The sequence below is a fragment of the Myotis davidii genome, unplaced genomic scaffold (genome assembly GCF_000327345.1).
Source record: "Myotis davidii unplaced genomic scaffold, ASM32734v1 scaffold806, whole genome shotgun sequence".
In the NCBI taxonomy this organism is placed as follows: Eukaryota; Metazoa; Chordata; class Mammalia; order Chiroptera; family Vespertilionidae; genus Myotis; species Myotis davidii.
The window spans coordinates 679,379-702,581 of record NW_006297381.1 but is presented as its reverse complement, the minus strand read 5'-3'; the positions used below and the strand labels follow the sequence as shown (position 1 = coordinate 702,581).

General features: G+C 46.0%; 1 long non-coding RNA gene across 1 annotated transcript in view; it reads right to left on the bottom strand.

Annotated features, from left to right (window-relative positions):
• The window catches only part of LOC102761064, a 591,348-nt gene extending 568,151 nt beyond the window's left edge, over nt 1-23,197 (bottom strand). Inside the window, exon 1 of the long non-coding RNA XR_436154.2 lies at nt 23,118-23,197. This is a non-coding gene — a long non-coding RNA (uncharacterized LOC102761064). The remainder of the gene's footprint in view (nt 1-23,117) is intronic.
• Nucleotides 23,198-23,203: the final 6 nt, after the last annotated feature.

Here is a 23,203-nt window from a genome sequence, read left to right as displayed (position 1 = left end):
CGCTGCCCCAGGGTATTCACATGCCCTATGCTCATCCTTTAAGTCTTAGCCAAAATGTCCCAACTTCAGAGAAAGCAAATTAAACTCATAACCCACACCATCCACTTAAGACAACTCCCTAACACACTATGCTTCATGTCCTTCATGGTGCACATCACCCCTGCCTTTCTCTTGTTGACTCATATTTACTTGGGAAGTAGCACTTTCCACTCCCTTCCCTGGAATACTATAGAAGGGCAAGAATGTAATTTTTCAGTCTGCATAAATATATTCTAAGAAATGGACTTGCATAGGAGAAGGACGCGTATTTACTTATAAATGTATGTACACGTAACTGCATCTTTTCATTGTTTACATAAATAGGGCCATAGTTTATATATAATTGTCTTAGTCTGTTTGGGCTCCTATAACAAAACACCACAGACTGGGTAGCTTATAAACAGCTGTTAATGTTAAGAAACATTCAAACCTGTAAAGAATTTTTGTGAGTTTATTTGAGCCAAACTGTTGACAACTGCCAGGAAGCAGAATCTCAATGGATTAAGATAATGCTCAAGAGAATGGTGTTTTTCACCTTGTTTTATGCATTACAATCAAAATGGGTTACATGAAATCCATTGGTGAAAGATTAGGGAGGTGGGAGAAAGCAAAGGGGGGGTGGGGGTGGGGACTCTGGGATTGGATAAAAAAATGACAGACACATGCTTCTTTTACATAGGTGGGTACAGGATAGTCAATAGTCAACAATGAACAGATAACAATAACAAGGAGAGAATTTATGGTATCTGCCCTGACGCCCTAGTACATTGGTTGTACCCATGAGAGTCCGGAAAAAGAAAAGTTATAAGTTACCGTTAGATGCAAAAAGACAATAGGCTCAGTAAAGATGGAAGTTGATCTTTGTCAGGGAAGATACTTGCCCAGGACATGACTACCCACTATAGACTTCTTTTTAATTAGTTTTAATTTCAGACCACCCTTGTGGTTACTTTAGGTCTCTTGAGTTTGCAAGACCACCACGCAGGTCTCTCCTGCGCTTGTCAGGTTAGCATGTGGCCCCTTTTCGTCGACACAACAGAAATTTATTTCTCACAGTTTTGGAGGTTGAAGTCCAAGATCAGATGCCCACATGGTAAAGTTGCAGACTTCTGCTTGTATCCTCAGATGGTGTAAGGGGCTAGGGAATCTCTGTGGGATCTCTTTTGGAAGAGCACAAATCCTATTCATGAGAGGGCTCCACCTCACCACTTCCAAAAGGCCCCGCCTAATAATACCATCATCAGCTTTAGGGGAGGGGGGGGCGGTCAATATATGGATTCTGGAGGGCACAAACATTCAGAGGACCACAACTGTTCTGCAAGTTCCCTTTTAATTTCATGTTGCTTATTCTCTTCTGACTCAGAGTGTGCTCCATGGATCAGAAGCAGCAGCATCTCTGAGTTTCTTATAATTTCTGAATCCCAGGCCCCATCCCAGACTTACTGAATCAGCACCTGCGATTCAACAAGATTTTCGGGCTGTGCCTGTCCATTCAAATTTAAGAAACCCCGTTTTGGTCCATTGGTCTCAACCCTGGATGCTCATTAGAAGCCCCAGCCCAGATTAGTCAAATCAGCTTCTGGGGCGAGGCCTGGGTATCACGTACATTTTAAAGCTCTCCCGGTGTTCTAATGTGCAATCAATGGCTAGACAAGTGCCCCAAACTCTTACAAATTCTGGCATGTGTATGCAGAGGAAGCTATGGTCCTAATGCGAAAGATGCACAAACAGGAGGGAATAGTGAGGAAACCCTAGCTTTGTGGGTCATGGACCAGACTGTGCTCAGAAGGAAAAGTCAACTTCAGGCTTAAGACCCACACACCAAGGAAGGGTTTTTATGGGTGCTTTGTGGTTCCCATAGCAAGTTACATATAAAGCCATTTGATCACATTTCCTCCAGCGTCAAGAAAAAGAAAGCAAAGAAAAACCACCTGAAGTACAAGACCATCTTCAGATGTTACCCAGATCTTCACACCTTTCTCACAGGCAGATGCTGTTTACCCGTGAAATGCCAATGTTTTGGAAACTGCTATCTGTAATTAGCTCATTAGCTCACCTGTGGAATAGCTTGGATTTTTTTTAATGCCTTCTTTTCTTTTTAAATTTGAATTAGACCTTCTACTACAAGGACAATAGTTTATCATAATTTGGGGGATTTTTGAACTCCTCACCTTTTTTAACATAGATACCAGGAGAGACCCAAAGCCAGAACACTCAACATTGTGAGAAAGCTCTTGGTTAAGTCTTCAAAAGGCATTGCCTCATCCTGGAAATTCACTTGGTTTCGGATAGCAACCTGCCACCCCAGGATTCTGGCTCCATATCAGCCTCTCTGCCACGGGGTTTAAGATCTGTGTGCGTCTGAGAGGGGCTGCATACTGAATCATTGGTGCTTGCCCTAATGCAAGACACACACTTTGCTTCTACTTTAAATATGAATATCCTTCGTCACTGTATCAGTCAAGTTCTCCATAGGAAACAGATGGCACACTCAAATTGGGATTACTTAAGGAGATTTAACTTGCAGAGGTACTATTTTCAAAGGTGTAGGCAGAGTGTAAGAAAAGCGAACAGGATGTGAAGGAACCCCAAATTAGAAGCAGGATGGCTGTCACCATCTCCAGGCAAGAGGGGGTGAGGGGAAGGAACAGTGTGGAACCCCAGGAGGAAAGGGGGCTGCTTAGTGCAAAGGGCAGAGACCTGTTTGGAGGGCCACTCAGGGAAGGCACCAGGACCTACCTACATGCCTTGATCTCATCCAATGTCCTGCCTCCAACCTCCAGCCAAAATTCCCCATAAGCAGAACTCAAAGGAAGGCCCAGGGGCAGAGGAATCAGGACTGAAGTTCTCATTTACCAGCCTCCGGGGGAAAGAGCAGGTGTACGAAAAAGACAGAATAATGCCCCCTCCGGAGATGTCCTGACCTCGGCAACCTGTGAACACCTGCGAGTGAGATTTGTGTGGTGAGTGAATGGCATCTGCAGGTTGAATTCAGGTGGCTCATCAGCTGACCTGAAGATAGGGAGAATGTGCTGAGTCATCTGGGTGGGCCCAAGCAATCCTGCCTGTCCTCAGGGCGGAAGAGGGTCAGAGGCTATGTTGCTGGCTTTGAAGATGGAGGAAGGACCCCAGTCAAGGAGGATGGGTGGCCTCTGGCAGCTGGGAAAGGCCAGGGAAGGGATTTTCCCCTAGAACCTCCCAGAAGGTACATAGACCTGCTGACACTCTGTAGAGGTCTAATCTGTTAGACCTCTACAGAAGATTGAAATAATAAATCTGTGTTGTTTTAAGCTCCTATGTTTGTAGTTATTAGCTAGAGTGGCAACAGGGTACTAATACAGTAAAGAAAAAGAAAAAAGAAAAGAAAAAGAATGCTTTTGCAGAGGCCCCTGGCATATGTCTGTCATCATTCCCCCGGGCATCTTCTAATATTTTAGGGGTCATGCTTTGTCCCCTAAACCTAGATCTAGATTTCCCCCTAGACTAAGGGGAAGCAGCATGATATAATTTTATAACACAGGCTTTTGTTTAGGTAGACCTGAATTTAAATTCTGGCTAGGGGGCAAAAAGTCCTGGTTTTGCCACTTACGAGATATGAGACCTGGGAGAGTCGCAGTCTGTCGCCTAAACCAGGGAGAAGACAATCAGACGCGACCTCATGGCATTAGTGTAAGGGTTCATGGACAATGTGCATGGAACACTAAGACGGTGCCCAACACAACAGTGATGCTCAATAAATGGTGCCACCTCTCTTCTCAACTGCTTAACTGTGGTGGCATAAATATGTCCACAAATTCTGTGGTACTCCCCACTCTAAGCAGTGAAGTTAGCTGCCCTTGCCTCAAGTGTGGGCTGGACTCACTTCTAACAAAAGAAGAAGGCAGAAAGAATGCTGTGTGCATCTGAGAGGGGCTGCATACTGTATGCTGCCAACTACAGAATGTCCTGGAAAAAGCAAACAATGAAAAGATCAATGGTTTACAGTGCTCTGTGGTTTGCTGGGCGTTGGGAAGATAACGCTTGGGTGATTTTTATGGCAGTGAAACTATTCTACATGATACTGAACTGGGGTATTTCTCAAAATCAATGGAATTGTCACAAAAGTTAAAATATGGAAGCGACTCAAGTGTCCACCAATAAGTGAATGGATTAGTGTGGTATACACATACAATGGAATATTAATCAGCCTAAAAAAAAAAAAAAACCTGACAGATGCTACAGCATGGCTGAACCCTGAAGACAGTATGCTGAGTGAAATAAGCCAGCCACAGAAAGACAAATACTATATGATTCCACTTATATGAGGTGATTAGAGTAGTAATTCATAGAGACAGACAGGATCTGGGGGAAGGGGCCACAGAAAGTTACTGATTAATAGGTTCCAGTTTTGCAAGATGAAAAGAGCTCTGGAGAAGGATGGTGGTTATGGCTGCACAATAGGAATACACCTGATACCACCGAACTATAGAACCCAAAATGGCTCACAGTCAATTTTATGATATGTATGCATACCTTCCCACAACTTAAAAATAAGAAAAAAAGCCCATAGAATTGGGCAATACAAAGAATAAACGTTAACATAATCTGTGGACTTTAGTTCATAAAAATGTGTCATCGGTTGTAACAAATATACCACACTGAGGCAAGATGCTATTAGCGGAAGTTGTATCAAAAAATAAAAACTCACTGGGGATTTCCTTCTCTCTCTCTCTCTCCTCTCTCTCTCTCTCTCTATCTCTCTCTCTATCTCTATCTCTATCTCTTGCTCTAGGGGAGGAAAGGCTGCCAGGCCATAAGCAACTCTACAGAGAGATGCATGTGCCAAAAAATGGAAGCGTCTGGCCAACAGTCAGGGAGCTAAAGCCATTGAGCAAAGATGTGCATGAGCTTGGAGCAGGTCCTTCAGCCCCAGTTGAGCCTTCAGATAATGGCAGGCACTGCCAACATCTTGGCCAAAACCTCCTGAACGGTCCTGATCAGAACCAGCCAGCTCAGTTGCTCCCAGATTTCTGACCTACACAAGATCTGACATGGTTGTTGTTTTAAGCTGCTAAATTTGGGTTTATCTGTTAGGCAGCAATAGATAACTTATACATTAACAACAAAAGGAAGAGCCCCAAGAACACTCTGAAATATTTAGAGATGAGCGAATTTGAAAAGTGTGTCATTTTCCTCAAAATAACTGGATATGCCCATTGTAGAACCTGGGGTTAGGAACCATGGTTGCCGAAGGAAATGGAAGCCTAAGAAATCCATAATTATCCAGTGGCCTGGAAAGGTTTCACTTTAAATGGGGGAAAAATGCACGTTCCTTTGGGATCTAAATCACCCAAGTCGTGTGCCCTTATCACAGAACCTCGATCTCCAAGCTGTGCTAACGCAGGGCAATCTGGTTATTTCCTGTTCGTCAGCATTTTACCCTCCAACCTTCTGTCTCGTTGGCATGCTTTTTTTGTTGTTGTTTTTGGGTTGTTGTTTTTTTTAGCAAGCAGGAAAATAAGAGCTTATCCTCTGATCTTCTGCCAGTTTCCAATCCAATTCCTATTTGTCCAAGGGTCCTGTGAGCCAGACAGAGGTCTTGACATTGGCACTCTTTGTCCTGCTCAGAGCCCCAGGCCCTGCCCTGACCAGGCTCCCGGGGAAGTGAAGGAGGAAATGCCCTCGCATGCATCCCAGCTGGCTCTCTGCTGATTCAACCCACCGGCCATCTGGTCTCCTCTCCCTGCTATGCACACAGCTTGGGCTAGGAAGTGGAAACTTTCTGCAGAATTCAGCATTTTCCCCCCACTTTTTTGCAAACCAGGATGCATGGAGAGAGTAGAGACCACTAGCTGGTGTGTGATATTATGTTGCTGCCCACATGTAGAAACCAGTGCACAGAACATTAAAGATTCCACTTGGCAAGGGTCCAGTAGAGTCTGTGTGTGCATATTGAAAACCATGGCCATTCAAGCCTATGGGGATTGCTAGGTGTGACTTCAGATACAGGGGATAGCCAAGCATCCGGCCAAAGCGGTAAATCATCCTGCCTAGTTTTCCTTCAGAATTCATCCAAATCAAAAATCAAAGTGGTAAAGCTAATGAAATGGGTTTCATTTAAATGAATTTATTTTGCTTAATAGAATAGTGGCTCACAAAAGTTCCTCCTAAGAGCCTCATAAATATATATGCATTGCCTAAAATGGGCCTCTCTCAAATCAGGTTGGCCAATGAAGAGGTTTTGGAAGACCATTAAATTTCATTTAATACTGATATTTTAGAATTAGGACAGATAGAGATATTGACATACACAATGACCATGTATATAAATACAGACTTAGGTCCAACACACTCACAAGTAAATGTATGTGTGCGTATTGTGTATATGTGTATGTGTATACGTGTGGCAAGTTGATAATTTACACAATAAAAAAAGTTTAGAAAATATGGATTTTAGAGTCACCCTGCCTGACAAAACTATGGGGATATCTGTAGAATGGGGACCCTCTGGGAGAGCCTCTGTGCCTATCTTCCCAAACCTCCCAGGACAATAGTTTATGATGCTTATGTATATAGGCCCAGACAGCCTTCAGGATGGGCAGTGACTGAAGCCCAATGCAAGTTTTCTCAGTAGTATTGTGCATCCTTGAAAAGCATCCTACAAACTCACTTTTTATCTCATGCCCCATAAATAGCCAATGCTAGCATTCCACTTAGTAGTATTGAAAAATAAACATAGGCTATTATTACCAGAGTTTATGGGGGGCTATAATTCAACCTTGCAGAAAGAAGTCTAGCTATCAGGAACATCACAGAAATGTTGCAAATCTTCTCCTGCAAACAGCCAAGCACGTGGCTGTAATTCCTGTAATTTCCAGAAAGGACTTTCTGATTTCAAGTTATCATCAAAGTTGTTGAGTTGAGTGGTATCAATTCAATGTTTTATGGCACTGTTACTGTGATTTGTATGGATGTTTTGGTTAACTCCTCAGCATTAACTGTTTTTCATCTGATAATTTCCCAATAATTGGACTTGAATACATACAGGAATTGAGTGTGGTTCAAATAAACAGTATATTCCTATTGCTAAATCCGAGGTATACATATACTTGTACCATGACCCCTCATCATTGCTACTACATTTTCTGCCCCTTCCCCATCCTCCCTCACCCCAACTCCACCACAAAGATAAAATAGGTGGAGGGAAGAATTATTTTCCCTGCCTGATCTGGTCATGGCAAAACAGTGTGACTGTTATTATTCTAAGGTAGGTTCCTAATTTTCTCTATGTCCCACAGCTCTTGGAGAATCTGATGTAAAGGATAAGAAGTTATGGACCTTCTAACTAGATTAAAAAACACACAAACAAAACAAACATCTGTTCCTACAATTTTTGATGCGATTTCAGTAAGCCCCTGAGGGCCACAGGTGGCTCTCAAGTTAGGAATTCCTTTCATAGGAGAGGAAATAGGAGACAATTGTTCTTATTTGTCCCTGTCTCACAGAGACTAAACCGTCTAAAAATGTTGACAGAAGCAGCACTGCCACCAGTCCCAACATGAAGACAGATGTCCCCCGACCAAGGGCTCTGTCTTCCCAGTCTTGTTCTTACCTGTTTTCCTGGAATCAGAACTAGGAAACCAGTTAAACTGTTCCCATGGTGGGCAATTCGCCTGTAGGTTATTCAAGTCACTAAATCTATACCAGCAATTCTGTGGGAATTCCCCACCTCCCCCCAAAAGCAAGGAAGATATAACACATTATGCTACAATGGACGACTATAAGGTACCACCTGAAAGCACCTTCCATCTTCAGCAGGCTCTCCTTTGTCAGAGCCACCTGGCTCGCTGCCTTTGTGAATCAGATCTACCTTTGGAAGTGTGGGATGGTCCAGTTCCTTTTCTCTTTAAAGCCCCCTTCCACGCCCCATGCTGAGAAGTGACACAGTTCCAGGAATACCCACAGCTCCCGCATGTCCTCTGCGAGGGAATTGTCTCCGTTCCCATTGTATACAAAGCATTTCGTTTCACACTCGGTTGGCTGCCTCATGGAGCTTTGCAGGGAGGGGGCCTTCTCTCCAGTGGGAGAGAGAAAGATGCTGCAATGCACGCAACAGCCTACAAGAAGGCACGTATGTAAAATGCCTGGGACAGAGATGCATTCCCAGGTGCCCAATTATAGTTATAAAACAGGATATTAATTCCAAATGCCTTAAGAATAGACATGTCTCTATATCCATCAAGCACTTTCTCTGAGTAACTGAAAAATAAGCTAATAGCTCATGAGAAGACTCCCTCTTTGGAGGCGTAATCCTTCTTCTTGGCCAAAAAGGCACCCGGTAATAGGAATGGCAAATAAATCTCCTGTCACATAGTAATTCCAATCGACTGAAAGTATGAGCCTAAAGTGATGCGTTGAGGATTCTAAGGAGGTGCCTCTGATGGGGGTGTGAGGATTGATTACCGATATCTACCTCACATACAGAAGGGGGTGCCACAGGCCTTACACACGCCATGCTAATGTAGAGCATTACTGAGCGCTCAATAAAAATGCATGAGTAGAAAGACTACATAATATATAAGCTGGCTGTACTGGAGGACATGATTTTTTGTAAGTCTATTTTACCAACCAATTTTCCCACAGACATTTCTAAACTGCATTTTAAAAGACAACACCGTGTTGGGAGCATGACTGCGATCTGCGTGGAACATGACTGTGATCTGTGTGGAGCATGACCGTGACCGGAGCTGATCATGCCCTTCATTTCCTCCTGACTGGTGCTTGTGGTGAGGGGCAGGCCACCTGCTCCTCCCCTGGGTGGAGCTACATGAGTGTCCCTGAGCAGGGACAGCTGAATGAAGGGCGCCCTGACATCAGCCACCAGTCTTCTCAAATCCACAGCTCCAGTGTCACAAGACAGACCCCAGAGCACAATGCTCTTTGTCTGAGTCAGTGGTTTCCAACCGGGGGCAATACCCACCAGGGGACATTTGGCAATATCCGTAGTCATCTCTGGTTGTCATAGCTACAGAAAGGGGTGTCACTGGCATCTAGTAAGTAGAGACCAAGGATGCTGCTCAATACTCTGTAATCACAAAAAAGTCCCCCCCTCCACACACCACACACACACACACACACACACACACACACAAGACTAGAAAATTATCCGATCCCGTATGTCGAGAATGCACAAGTATCAGGCAAAATCCTGGTAATCGGTCAACAATATAGCCTCTGCTGCTGGAAACACGGTGCGGCATCCCAGATGATAGCTAAGCCCAGGGCTCTGCGCCTGAATCCCCGCTTGACCACCGGCCATGCTCTCCACAAAGCCCTGACCTCTCTCAGCTCCCTTGGCCCCCTCACAGAGACAGGCTGACAGCAGGGTCTGCTCTATGGGACCAAAGGTGAAATGGAATTAAAGCTCTTAGCAAAGTATCTGGCAGATAGAAAGTGTTAGCCAAAAACAGGAATGGCCCAAGTGCAAACATTCCAACAGAGCAGCAGCATGTAACAGCCATGCACCTGGCACCACGGCCACCGGATCAGAACCAGAACCGTCATGTGTCTTCATCTCAACTGTTCACCCACTGAGACGTAAAGGCACATTCCAGCCAATGCATAGGGCTTGGAGTGTCTGTAAAAATGAAAGGCCTCCACCCTGGCTGGTGTGTCTCAACAGATAGAGCACCTGCTCATGGACTGAAGAGACTCGGGTTCCTGGTCAAGGGCATGTACCTGGGTTGCATGTTTAGGTTCAATCCCCAGCCCCAGTAGGAGTATGTGCGGGAGGCAACGAATTGAAGTGTCTCTCTCAGGTCAATGTTTCTCTCTCTTTCCTTCTATTCCTCCCTTCCAGGCTCTCTGAAAATCAATGGGAAAAAAATATCCTCAAATGAGGATTAACAACAACAACAAAAATGGAAGGCTCATCTTCTTCACCCCAGCAATTTCATCTCTAGAATTCATCCTACAGACAGACCTATCTGTGCAGGAAATGGTAGCGGTCACGGATATTCAAAGCAGCACCTTCATAACAAAATATTGGAAATAACATAAAAATCCCCCCCAAAGGAGACCAATTAAATAATGTAAGTAAATATGTACAATGGAATATGATATACTCATTAACGAAAATATGGGAGTCTGGAAAAATTCCTTAAAATATGCCCTTACATTAAAATTAATAAGGCAAAGAGAGGAACTACGAACGCCCTCTGCTCTCTGGTGTCGACGTAAGCGTGTATGTGCATAATTGATCTATGGAAGAGAGCATGAGAAATCGCCACAGTAGTCGTCTCTGGGGAGGTGGGATCCAAGTAGGAGATATGGCTTTCTCAGCTTACTTTTCGCAGTTTTAATATTGTTCCATTTTTATCTATTCTAAACTACTAAATAAGTAAAGTGAAGTCTCAAATATGCCCTGCCCAAAACTAGCCCACTTCTCTTCCACTTGACTATATAAACATTGGCAAATCATCACTAACTTAAAATGAGTAATTTTTAAATACATTGGTCAGATCCTTTTCTGTGCCCATTTTTAATCCAAAAATATCTGCGGAGGAGCTATCAGCACGCAGTTTGTTGTACTCAGAACAAGGAAAGTGGCAAGAGGTTCTCATTGTAACACAGACTACACCCAGCCTACCCTCCCCCCACCCACCCCACCATCCTTTGCAAACTCCAGCTTCTCAGTGAAGGGCTGCACCAATGGTTCTCAGACGCTGAGCTGGATCCGGGCTATTATTAGTTTCCGAACAATGGCTTGGGAAAAAGCGGGGTGGGGTAGGGGGAGAATAAATAAAACTTGCACTGGGCTTTGAATTTTGACACCACTGTTCTGGGAAAAGGCAAAATTATCTATATATTCCATTTTCTTCTTTGGGCTTTTTATACCTCTTTCCAGTTTTTGACAATGAACATGTATTGCTTTTGTAGCAAAAAAAAAAGTATTATTTCAAAAATGGAGCTGGAGGGTGTTGTGAAACATTCATCATTATATTGCTGCGGATGTGACTTTGGGTTTTGGTGCAGTTTTATTTTGCCAAAATAGTGGACGAACGCTCCTGAATTCCATGAAGCCTTTCTCTCCACGCTGCAGAGAGGGCTGGCAGGTTAACGGTGTGGCTGGCACCCAGCATGGCTTCCACAGCCTGTACCAGTCCACAAGCCCAGTGCAGCGTGGCCTCTTCTCCCCAGAGGAAAGTTCCCTCCACCCTCAGCTTCTCTGCACAATGACAAGGTGCAAGCATGCAGGTCCCACCTGAATGGGAGGGCGGCTTGGTAAGAGCAGGCTCCTGTCTGCAAAGAGAAAGCCGCCCAAAGGTGTCCCTGTGTTGTCAGGTGGGCACCCAGCCCCTTAGGACGCTTTCAAGACAACATTCTATTTCACAGTTAGATGATTGAGAGGATCCACCTTATGAAATGCATTCTGCTGCCCTCCCTCCCCAGATCTAAAAAAAAGTGTCTCGTCATTTATGTGTGTGTGTGTGTGTGTGTGTGTGTGTGTGTTTTACTACCAAAAATAATTAATGTCGCTTCTAAAAAGTTAAAAGGGAAAAATAATAAAATGGCAAGGGCACACTGACATCTGCTGGCATTTCATAAACTGTTTTTAAGACAAGCATTCGTTCCACACACTGCTCTCCATTCATCCTCGTGCGCCCAGCCACACTCGTGGCCTCCAGAATTAATATCCCCCGAACACCCCCCACACGCTGGGAAGAGAAAACCAACGGGGACAAAAGTCTGCGGGCCTCTTCCCCAGAGTGGATTCCTCCCTCCTTTCCATACAGCAATCTGGAGCTCCAGGGAGGGAATAATTTTACTTTTTTCCCCTAATAAGTAGAAGAGTTAGGCTAGAGGCAAATGAAACCCTGCAAGCTGCTCCCCTGACCTTATTTCTGCCTTGGCTCTGCCTCCGGTCCTCCTCTCGCATTGCGCACCACGGAGGGGCGCGGCGACAGCTGTCTCCCTGTGTTGGAAGAGCAGGGAGAGGAATCTGAGCTCCCTGTTTCCAAGACTCAGAACCACGGAAGCAGCAGAAGAAAACAGGAATAAAAAGGGAGGGCGCCTAAAATGTGAACTTTAGAAAAGAGGCAGCAGCCTCGCTGTGTGGTAATAAAACACTGGAAACCCGAGTCCGAAATGCTGAGGTCCGAAAGGCGTTTCTCTCTAGTGACAGAGCCCATGGTGGGAGATTAGGGTGCCCTGGGGTGAGGAAACAAACTCCACTTTCTCATTCAAATTTATGGACAGGATAGAGGTATGTTCATAAAGATGGGGTCTGGCCCCACCTCGTAAGAAGCTGTTGCTCTGTGAGTGAACCTGTAGGTGCAAGGCTGACTTGAGTGGGAGGACAGACACTGCTCAGAGCTCCACTCGGCACATGTGACAAGAGAAGGTCCAGCACCACTGCTTGTCCCCTTGCGGGTGCTGAGTTAAAGCAGAACATCAAACCACCATCGTATTGCCCTCCGCTCCCGCTCCTCCTCCTCAACACACACACTCACACCCATGCACACGCACTCTCCTCATGCACACACAGCACACATATGCACACTCACACTCATGGACCCACAGCAAACACGTGCATTCACACCATGCACACACACAGCCCACATGTGCATTCACACCCACGCAACACTCACACCCATGCACGCACACCCATGCACGCACACACAGCCCACACATGTACACACTCACATCCATGCACACACGTGCACACACAGACACACTCACACACACACATACCTTTACTACATCTATGAGTATCATAATGGTACACACATAGGTCTTATCCGTTTCTGAAAGAAAGAACATGAGGCCTCAGCAACAGACTGCCCATCTGGCTGCACTTCTCCAGCTACATCAATGCACTTGACCATGCTGCTCCAGGCACGTGGCTCACCTGGATGTTTCAGGGTGTGCAGAGCGTCCTTCTTGCTAGGGCTTCTGAAGGCACTGGTGCCTCTGGCCACCACCGTCTCCCCTCTTTGCAGAGCTCAGTCCTCCCCATTCTCCAGGTCTCAGCCTAAATGTCCCCTAAATGTCTCCTTGGAAAGACCTGCCTGGCCCTTCTACCTAGTATGGCCACCAACACTTTTATCACATCAGTGCCTGTTTGTTTTCATCTTAATACTAATTACAATGGGTAATTATATTGTCCCTTTATTTCTTTTCACGTCTTGTGTTGGTGTCTCTCACTACGGGCTAAGCTTCCTGAGGCAGGGATCTTGTTGGCCTTGGTCACTGCTCAGTACATCATCCCACGTACCATGTCCCCAGTGCCCAGTACAGTGCCTGACCCAGAACCTGGGCCTGGAAATGTTTACTGGGTGCACGAGAAAAGCAGTACCTCCCCCCATACAATGGAACCTACAGTCAGGAGCAGTGCTCCAGGAAACAAACTACAGAAAACATGGGAGAAAAGAAGACCGACTGTCCCGTTGGGACTCGAAATACCAAGCACTGCACTCTCCTCTCCTGTTTCCCAGGGAGTCCGTGTCTCCAAGGGCTGCAACTTATTTATGCGTGCCTTGCAGCTTTCACCTATGTACATATATTTATTTTAGATACCTTGTAAAGGTACCTAAAATAAATATACTTTACAAGGCACCTAAAATAAATATACTTTAAAAAATGAATAAGCAATATAAATTACAAGAAGCCCTAGGCAGGTGTCTCAGTTGGTTGGAGGGTCATCCCCAGGCACAAAAAGTCATGGGTTTAATTCCCAGTCAGGGCACATATCTAGGTTGCGGGTTCAATCCCTGGTAGGGACACGTGCAGGAGGCAGCCCATCTATGTGTCTCTCTCAGACCGATGTTTCTCTCTCTCTCTCCTCCTTCATCTCTCCCTAAAATCAATAAACATATATATAAATTACAATAAAAGGTGAAAATTAAAACAAAGGCAGTGAAGTCAAATAGATCAACCATGAGGTTAATATGCAAAACCCTACAGTAGCAAATCCTATACATTGTCAAGATTGGACTGTGATATCAGCTCCGAGCTTCCTGGCAGGCTTTGTGAAAAGGGACTGTGCTCAGTTGTTCCACTTACACTGTCTGGTATATAAATACCAACCCATACATCAGGAAAGGAAGGACTTTTTCTGATCCTAGAAGCAGAGATAACAGTGATAGCCAACAGAGCCCTCGGAACTACCATCACAGCCAGTACCAGCAGGAAGCGTGGATTCTTCACAGTTTGCTATCTTTCTTGGTTCCCCTCATTTGCTTTCAACAACTTTATGGTTCCTTTTCACAAGTGTTAGACTTCGCTGTAACCACCCAAACTTTAGTACAAACAGTTATTCTTTTCCTGTGTGTATATGTAATATCTAGTTTTTAAAATATGGGATCATATGGCTTTGTTAAAATACCTCTCGTTATAAGCTGACAATAGCAACGCATAATTCAGTAGATCTGAATTTATGGAGTGGAGGTGAATGATTACTTGACCTTATTATGAACTTTCAAAGGTTAGGGGAAAATCACACAGACTAAAGCTATGCAAGTCTCCTGCACACAACAAATAAAATTCACTAGAAAACAAAGTATCTTCCCAAGCACCACGGGTATGTTAATAACTAAGCTTGTTAACTAAAGAACAAAGAGGGTTGGAATGAGTGCCAAAAGGTAAATAAATGGACAAGCAGTGACCTCTCTGAGCAGCCCATGTGACATCTGGTTCCCTTACCTCACTCTGCAGCATCAGTCCTTGGTCAGAGAGGCAGAATCCCTGCCTTTTAATAGATAGGGAAAAGGAGGCTCAGAGAGGTACAGCCACTTGTCCAAGGTCACACAGCTAGACAGTGACAGAATCTGGACTTCAAGGTTAGACAGGTCTGGCTCCAAAGCCTGTGTCCTCTCACGCCTCTGCTCTCAGGAAGTTTGACCTCAAAGTTTCTGTGACTCAAAAAAAACACCCATTACCTTGGGTCAAGGTGCCACCATCTCCTTATTTAGCCAGCATCCCACCTGCTGTAATTCACAACGACCTAACTCCCCTAATCAAAAATGAGAAATTCACCCACAGAGAGCCTCATGTACCTAAAGAGAGATCAATTATCGTCTTCAGTCACCCCAGGGGAAACTCCTGAAATTCCCCAACCTGTGCAAACAAGAACTATTGTCCTTCCCTTTGGGAGTTTCTCCATCATTTATCAGCCTTTGCCATCAGCGGCGGCGCCTGAGCTGGACTCACCTTTCCCAGGCTGCGGAAGGAAGAGAGGTGTTCTCCACGGGCCGCCTCCCTTCAGAAAGACCCAGGAAGGTGCGCCTCACTCCCAGGGCATCCCTGAGGGACTCAATGGGGACCCAAGCAGCAACGCCAGCACCAATTCCGAGGGCTGGTCCCAGGGGGAACAGACGCACTAGTCCCACTGGGATCCGCCGGGGCTGCTGCTGCTGAATCAGCCTCTGGACTCCCTGCTCTGTCACTTTTCATAACGAGTCTAATAAATTAGTGTTTCTCTCTGCCAATCAATCAGAGCTGCGCATATGGCCACTGTCAGCAGTCCTCTGCAGGCAGAGCTCCATGGAGAGACTTGGGTCTGGCAACTCCCTCCACTCCACATTTGCAGCTATTATGGGTTCTTCCTCCTTCACTCTCAATTCATCATCTTGGTTACAGTCAAGAGGAAAACGTAGGAATCACAGTTTGGGGCCAATTTGCTAACTAGAGAAACTGAAATTCTAGGCAGCAATAATAATGTTATTATTATTGTTGTTGTTGTTAAATGATAACAGTGTCATTATTATCATAGCAAGCCCTACTACTGAAAAAACTATGTGCCAAAATCATTTACAAGGCTGATTAGTCACCAAACTGACCCTGCAATGTAAGAATAATTATTTCCATTTATAGGGGAAGAATGGGGCTCAGAGAAGATAAGGCCAAAGGCCTGGGGCTAGAATGTGATGAAGCTGGGATTTGAAGCCAGACAGTCTATCTCTGAAATCCTAACCACCGGCCCTGCATTGCCTCCCACCACCTGAGAGTCTTTAACGGCTCCTCTGTGACTCCCCTCAACACTCAACATGCACCTTCAGTGCAGAGTAGATCTGAAAGCAACTGCTTCAATGTACAACTCAGTCTTTGGGTCTCAGTCCCCCTTGTCTGTAAAATGGGGATAAAATAAAAAGCTCTGTAATAAAGTATTAATGAAGCAATGTGTGCAAGGTATTCTGCCCTGAGCCCAGCAAATAGGAGCTCTTAGGGAACTGATGATGAAACAAAGACAACTTCAAAAACCTAAGTCCGTATCCTTGTCTCTGACTCTAATCAAAAATTCAAGGAAGAGACATCTTGAGAAAAGACAAGTCCTGGCAATGAACAGGTGATTGCACAAATTGATCTATTATGCTGCCAAAGCTCTAATTTTGTCCTCGAAAAAATGAAAAGGGAGCTGATTCAGATGACGATGCTTCGATGGAGAGGCAGTGGTTTGCCAACTGCACTCTGAGTGATCATCAGAGCAGCACAAACCCTGAGTGTATGATGCCCAAGGATGCCCACAGCCCGACAGTGGCCCGTGCACTCAGAGCAGGAGCCTGCAGACGCGGGTCAAGGGCTCGGAAGAGAAAACGCCAAAACGAGAGTCAGATTGCACCACTGCAGTACTGGCCACTCTTAGGCAATCAAGAAATGTGTGGCATTAGAAACAGGTGCCCTCTTTCTTTTCGTGCCTCTGGTAGACTCACTGCACCATTGAGCAACTCAAGCTAAGCAGCAAGGCCCCCCTAACCACTGCGCAGCACAGCCTCCTCCCTCCGGAGCACCACAAAGGCAGAAGAGGCAGTGTGTGTAGTGATTCATATCACGGCTACCGCCACCGACTCAGACCGTCCAAGTCCTGGGCGTGCCACTCACCTGCTGTCCTGAGACAAATTGCCTAAGCCGCCTACACCTAGCTATCTGCTTGCACAGTGGGATATGAAACGAATCCACCTCTAAGTGTGCTAGAAGGATCAAATGGAATAATCCATTATTTCCACGTCAAGTGTTGACTCTGTGCCAACCACTGCGCTAGATGCCAGGGATACAGTGATTCAAAACCAGGTGTGTCCATGGCCCACTGAGTTTACCATCCAGGGAGCAGGGGAAAGAATAAGACACAGGCCCTCATGTAAATACAAAGCTGCCCCGAGGTAGAGGGAGGGTTTCTCCGAAAAAAGGACCAGTTGAGTTGTAACTTGAAGGATGAGTAGGAGAAGGAAGTGAACTGTGGAGGGGAGGGTGATCGCTTGTCAAGAAAACACGGCTGCTACACAGGAATGATGCAGGTAGAGCGCTCAGCACAGCTTGCGTTGAGTAGGAAGTGTTCAAAACATACAAACTTATTATTGTTACCACAGCATATCTAACAGGCAACCACAGGATTCCAGGGTTGTGGATAAAGAGACAGGTGCAGAGGATCAAACCTGGGAAGAAAGTTGAACTCTCCACATGTCCAAACCCTCCACGTTCCATGCACCAGGAGAGCCTCCCAAGACAGACGGTGTCAGGTGCCCTCCGCGCACAAAACAACTCACCTCTTCCTGCCAATATCCACCATCACACCTACCAACAGGAGGAAAACGTGGCCACACTCTGAAAGGGAACCTACTGGCCTGGCGGTGGCCAGAGAGGCTCAGTTGGTTGAGCATGATCCCAGGCACCAAAGGTCAGCTGTTGGATTCCCGTGCAGGGCACATGCCCAGGTTGTGGGTTCAGTCCAGAGTCCGGTGCCTGGTTTGGGAACAGGCGGGAGGCAACTGATCACTGTTTTCTCTCTCACATCGATGTTTCTCTCTTTCTCCCTCTCCCTTCCTCTCTCGCTAAAAAAATAAATGAAAACATATTTTAAAAATATATGAAAGGGAACCTACTGGAATATGATCAATAAAGAGGATCCGTAGTAAGCAATGGTAAACCAATGGAGACATGTCAGTCAAGCCAGAGGAAAGAGAGTGGGGGTAGGGGGGGGTAGGGTGGGGAGAGAGGGAGCAGTGTTGATTCTTTGAAGGGACCCTTAGGCAAAAGAACCGCTAACAGGACATTGTATGCAGATGCAGACTCAGTGTCCCACCCACACACAGCAGAGTGTTACTGAGGAACTTTAGGTTCTTCTTCCCTAGAAACCAATCTCTCTCCTTAAATGAAAGATTTTGTTTTAAGTCCCCAAAGGAGGTGGGGAAACAAGGTTTAATTTCTTAGGTGTTAGAGGGCTTACCCATTGAGAGGCCAGGAAGTCCGCGGGCCAAATTTGGTTACAGAGATGAATCAGAACTTTAAGACAAAAGCTGGCTGGCCTGGAAGGCATGCTTGTTTATTGACTCTTCTCAAAAACATCAGTGCTTTCCACAATGTCTAAGCCGAAAATAGATGAAGGTAATTCTCTGCATTAATCCTGCCAATAGATTCCCCCTGAAATAATATCCAGACTCCTTACCAGGCCTCAAAAGGCCAATATGAGCCAACTTCCTCTACGAGTGTTATCATTGTTACAGCCTTAGGGCCTTTGCACTTGCTGTTTCTGCCCTCTGAAACTCTTTAACCATCTCAGAATGGAAGCTACATTGGCGACAGGGTTGTTTGTTTGTAATATAACTCTGTATTTCAGGTGTTTGAACAGGACTTGACACATAATAGATGCTCAATAGATACAACATGAATGTCTAGCTTGAAACATATCAGCTACTTCTTTTCACTCAGATCTCAGCTCAAATCTCTCCTCCTTGGAAAGCCCTGCCAAGTCACTATAAAACTGTCACATAATTTTTGTAACCCTTGTCATTATCCTTATAAAAATATGTTTCTATCCCTTGCTTATTGTCTGGCTTCCCCCATGACAACAGAAGCTCCAAGATGGCAATGTTCTCATTAGCCTTGTTCCCCGAGCAGAACTCTGACCTGTGGTGGGTTCTGGGTAAACATTTACTGCATTAGCCACTCCTTCCCCCAAGACAATCACTCCCATCTGTAGTAGTCACCCATGTTTCTTGTGTAGTAAGCAATGACAAACCAATGGTGACCACAGTGCTCAGAGCAACTGCAGTACAAAGCATGACAATGCTTGTCTCTCCTTATAAGAACCCCAGGCCCTACAACCGAGTCCAACCATGTTCTCTGCTGAAGTCATCTGAAGGTGCTGGGTGTCCCTCATGCTGAAGTTCATTCACTGATTAATTCTTTAATCAAATTTTTAATATTTACACTCATGCCTTGAGGTATATATGAAATAAGGGAGGGAGGCATTAAGCAGAGCCTCACAGCTTCTTTAAGAACATCGGAATGGCAAGAAATTTTCAAAGTGATGAAAAGCAAGGACCTATAACCAAGATTACTCTATCCTGCAAAGCTATCATTTAGAATCGATGGACATAAAAAGAGCTTCCCAGATAAGAAAAAGTTAAAGGAGTTCATCACCACCAAACCAATATTATATGAAATGTTAATGGGTCTTCTTTAAGATAGAAAATATAAACAATAAAATGGCAATAAATACATATCTATCAACAATTGCATCTACAAACAAAATAAACAAGTAGAACAGAAACAGACTCAGATACAGAAAACTTTTTGTTGGTTGCCAGATGGGAGGGGTGTTGAGAGGATGGGTGCAAAAGGTGAAGGGATTAAGAAGTACAAACTGGTTGTTACAGAATACTCATGGGGATGTAATGGACAGCCTAGGGCAGTGGTCAGCAGACTTTGGCTTGCGAGCTACATGTGGCTCTTTGGCCACGTGAGTGTGGCTCTTTCACAAAATACCGACTTCTGCGCATGGGCCACGAAGTTTCAATCACACTGTATGTGCGCACCGCACGTGGTATTTTGTGGAAAAGCCACACTCAAGGAGCCAAAGAGCTGCATGTGGGTCACAAGCTGCAGTTTGCCGACCACGGGTCTAGGGAATACAGTCAATAATATTCTAATAACGAGGCGTGGTGTTGGATGGGTGCAAGATTTATTGGGGTGATCACTTATTAAGTTATGTGAAATGAATATAATGATTTATGTCAACTGTAATTGAAAATAAAAATGATTTTTAGAACACATGAAAATATATATTTTAAAATCATCTCCAAGTTTGAAGACGTAGGCACAACAAAATTTTGTTTCGGGCAATATGGGGGATGTGAGTGGTATAAATTACCAGATGGTTTTTGAAACGTCAACCGGTATGAAATTGTGGAGCAGGCTTACTGCCTAGCTCCATCCTGGGAGGCCAAGGTGGGACTAGTTGGGCTGTGTCCTTCAGAGGAAGTGCACTTTGGGTTCCAATAAGCCTCCATTCACGATGCTGGGAATCCCTGAGTCCCCGAGGTCTTTTCCATGTCAGATCCAATTTTCCTGTTAGAATGTGTTCATGACTCCGTACATCAGCTTAAAGCATGCAGATAAAATGGTCTAATTTTTGGAAAGGTGAACTATCAGACATATTTATGCAGGGCAGACTCAGTTTTCTAGATTAAAAAGAAAGGTATCTAAAAGAAATGCTATAAAATTTAATGATTTGGTATGGTTTGAACTGAAAAGGCTAGACTTGTTTAAAAAAAAAACAAAAAAAAAAAACAAGTCATCAGAGATGTGAGGATGTCTAAAAGGCCTGTGCTCAGACCTGAGAGGAGCAGGTAAAAAAATAGCATCAATTATCATGAAGAGAAAATAGGGCAGAGCGGGTCGATTCCAGGAGGAGAGATCATCTCAGACCCGCGCGTTGGCTGGTTTCTGAGTGGAAGACTCTGGGGCCACGGGGTGACGGTGAAGATAGTGTGTTCTGAGGAAAGTAACATTGACTAAGATGATACTTTCATCCCAGGAGGCCGAGGAGAAGCCGGCCTTCCCAGTGGATAGGAGAAACGCACACTTGTATAAACTCAGTATCCGTGTATTCCTGCTTGTTGAGATGGTGTCAAATGCCACCAATCTACATCCCAACCAGGGGGCTGCACTTTGCTGATCCCTCTTGGAACTTGTGGAGAATGGAGGAGGAGAGGTCAGACCAGCTTTCTCTCTGGGACTGGGGGTTCTCTGAGCATTCTCCCTTTGAGGATTAGCCTCCCTTTTTTGTTTCCATTTCATCCTTGTTAAAAAGCAAGTGTGTGTGTGTGTGTGTGTGTGTGTGTGTGTGTGTGAAACTGCTTGCTTTTTCTATCCCACCAGGTGTCATACGACGCAAAAATATAATCTATTTGATTTTTTAAAAAATAAAGAGAACTAACATTATGCAGGCACTTACCATGTGCCAGACCCTTTTCTAAACGTTTCCTAATTTATTTCATTCTCCCCCAAACCCTTTAGGCTCAATACTATCACTAAAACTCTCATTTGACAGGTGAACAAACGGGCACAGAGATGTTAAGTAACCTGCCCAAGATCACACAGCTAGCAGGTGGCAGAGTGAATGAGAAGCCCTGTGCTCTTTGCCATAAAACTACTCTCTGAACCCTTAAGGGGGCCTCAAAAATAAAAATTGTACCAGATGATGCCCATTTCTTCATGCCCCAATTCAACCATGAGCTACTTTATGGGAAACCCAGTGGATTCCTCTGGGTCCAGTGCTTCCCAGATGAGCCCCCAAAGCAGGAAGATTTGGAGTCAGCCCCTGCCAGGGCCACCTTTACCCTTCACAGGCCCCAGGTCCTCTGCCACTGAAGAAAAAAAAGACCTTGGCCAAAAATAAATCTGCCAATGGCTCCAGCCAGGCCCTCTGTGGTCACTTAAAAATTGAAAGGATCCAGGCTCTCTCATCTTTTTTTTTCTTTTATAACAAAAATAAATGGGAAACGGAAGGTGAATGAACTAGGACAGGGGCAGGGCAGGATCTCTAGCGGGGGTGAGTCCTAAACTTGGGCCAACAAGGCCAGGCCTCTTGGTGCATTGGACTTTTTAAAAACATAAAATAAATAACCATTAATATTGTAAAAGGAAACTCAAAGTATGGCACATCCTATTTCAGCTCAGACAAAGCTATTTCCAGACACCTCCCCCAATTTTTTCTAAGTTCAACTGAGAAGAGCCGCTGTTGGGTGCCAATTCCCTGAACCACCCTGCAATTTCCAAGCACATGAATAGCTCCACCCCAAATGCTCCTTGGCAAGCAAGCAGGTGCACCCCAGGCTTTGCCTGAGCAGGAGCAAGGAAACCCCCATGCCCAGGCCACAGGGACTGGAGTTGGTGACCACTGGTCCCCACCAGTTTGGGTCTTCCCCTCTGCTTCTTCGGGCAGCTTCTGATCCCTGGAGTTGGTGTCTCAGCGACACCAGAAGCATCAAGCCAGGTGCCTGCCCCCCGACCCCCACCCCGAGGCCCGGGGATGTGGGAGCAGCGAGGGCTAACCATGCCCTTGCCTCCATTCCTGGACATGGGGAATTGGAGCGGACAAGGGTTGACCCCTGGCCTTCTCCCAGGACTCCTCTCCTCCCTGCATGGAGGCCTGCTGCCTCCGGGGTCCCCTACCCATGGACCTGTTCTAAAGCACGGAAGGAACCCAGGGCTCAAGCTGGAGTTTCCAGGTCCTGAGTTCCCAATCTGGCTCCCTCTCCTGGGGTCTAAAGTGATGTCTCAGGGCACCGGTGCCAACACGGACGCTCTCCCTCTAGCTCAGTGACCCTCCTCCCCCTTTCCCCGCCTCCCACCAGGGGTTCCCCATGCCCGGCCACCCAAGTACCCCCTCCCTCCGACCTCGCAAAGGGCTGTTGAGAAGGCAGGGACTAGGGCGGCGCGAGGAGTGCCCGCTTCCAACAGGCCAGGGAGAGGAACCAAAGTGCGCAGGCAGCTTCCAACAGCTCCAGGCACCTGGGACTCGCTCCCTGGGGGGCCGACGAGGCAGCCTGCGTGTGCCTGGGGTGCTCTGAGGCTCCGGGGGGAAGGGCGTGCTTCTGGGAGCGACGCGGGGTGGGGGACACAGGGGGCTCAGGATCTCAGGACCCCCGGAGTACATGCAGGGAGACCGCTCCACCACGCTGAAAAAGTTCCCAGTCCAGCGCGCCCACCTCCGCTCTGGGGGGAAGCCATCTCTCCAGCAAGCACCCAGCCCTGCCCTTTGTGGGGACCCTCTGGTTAAGGTCAGCGGGACGCAGGGCGGTAACTCCGCTTGGACTTACCTAGAACTCCAGGCCCGCCGCGCTCAGGTCGTCTTCCGCTGGAGCCCAGCCCCGCGAATTCCCGGCGCTTTCTGCACCCCCGGCCA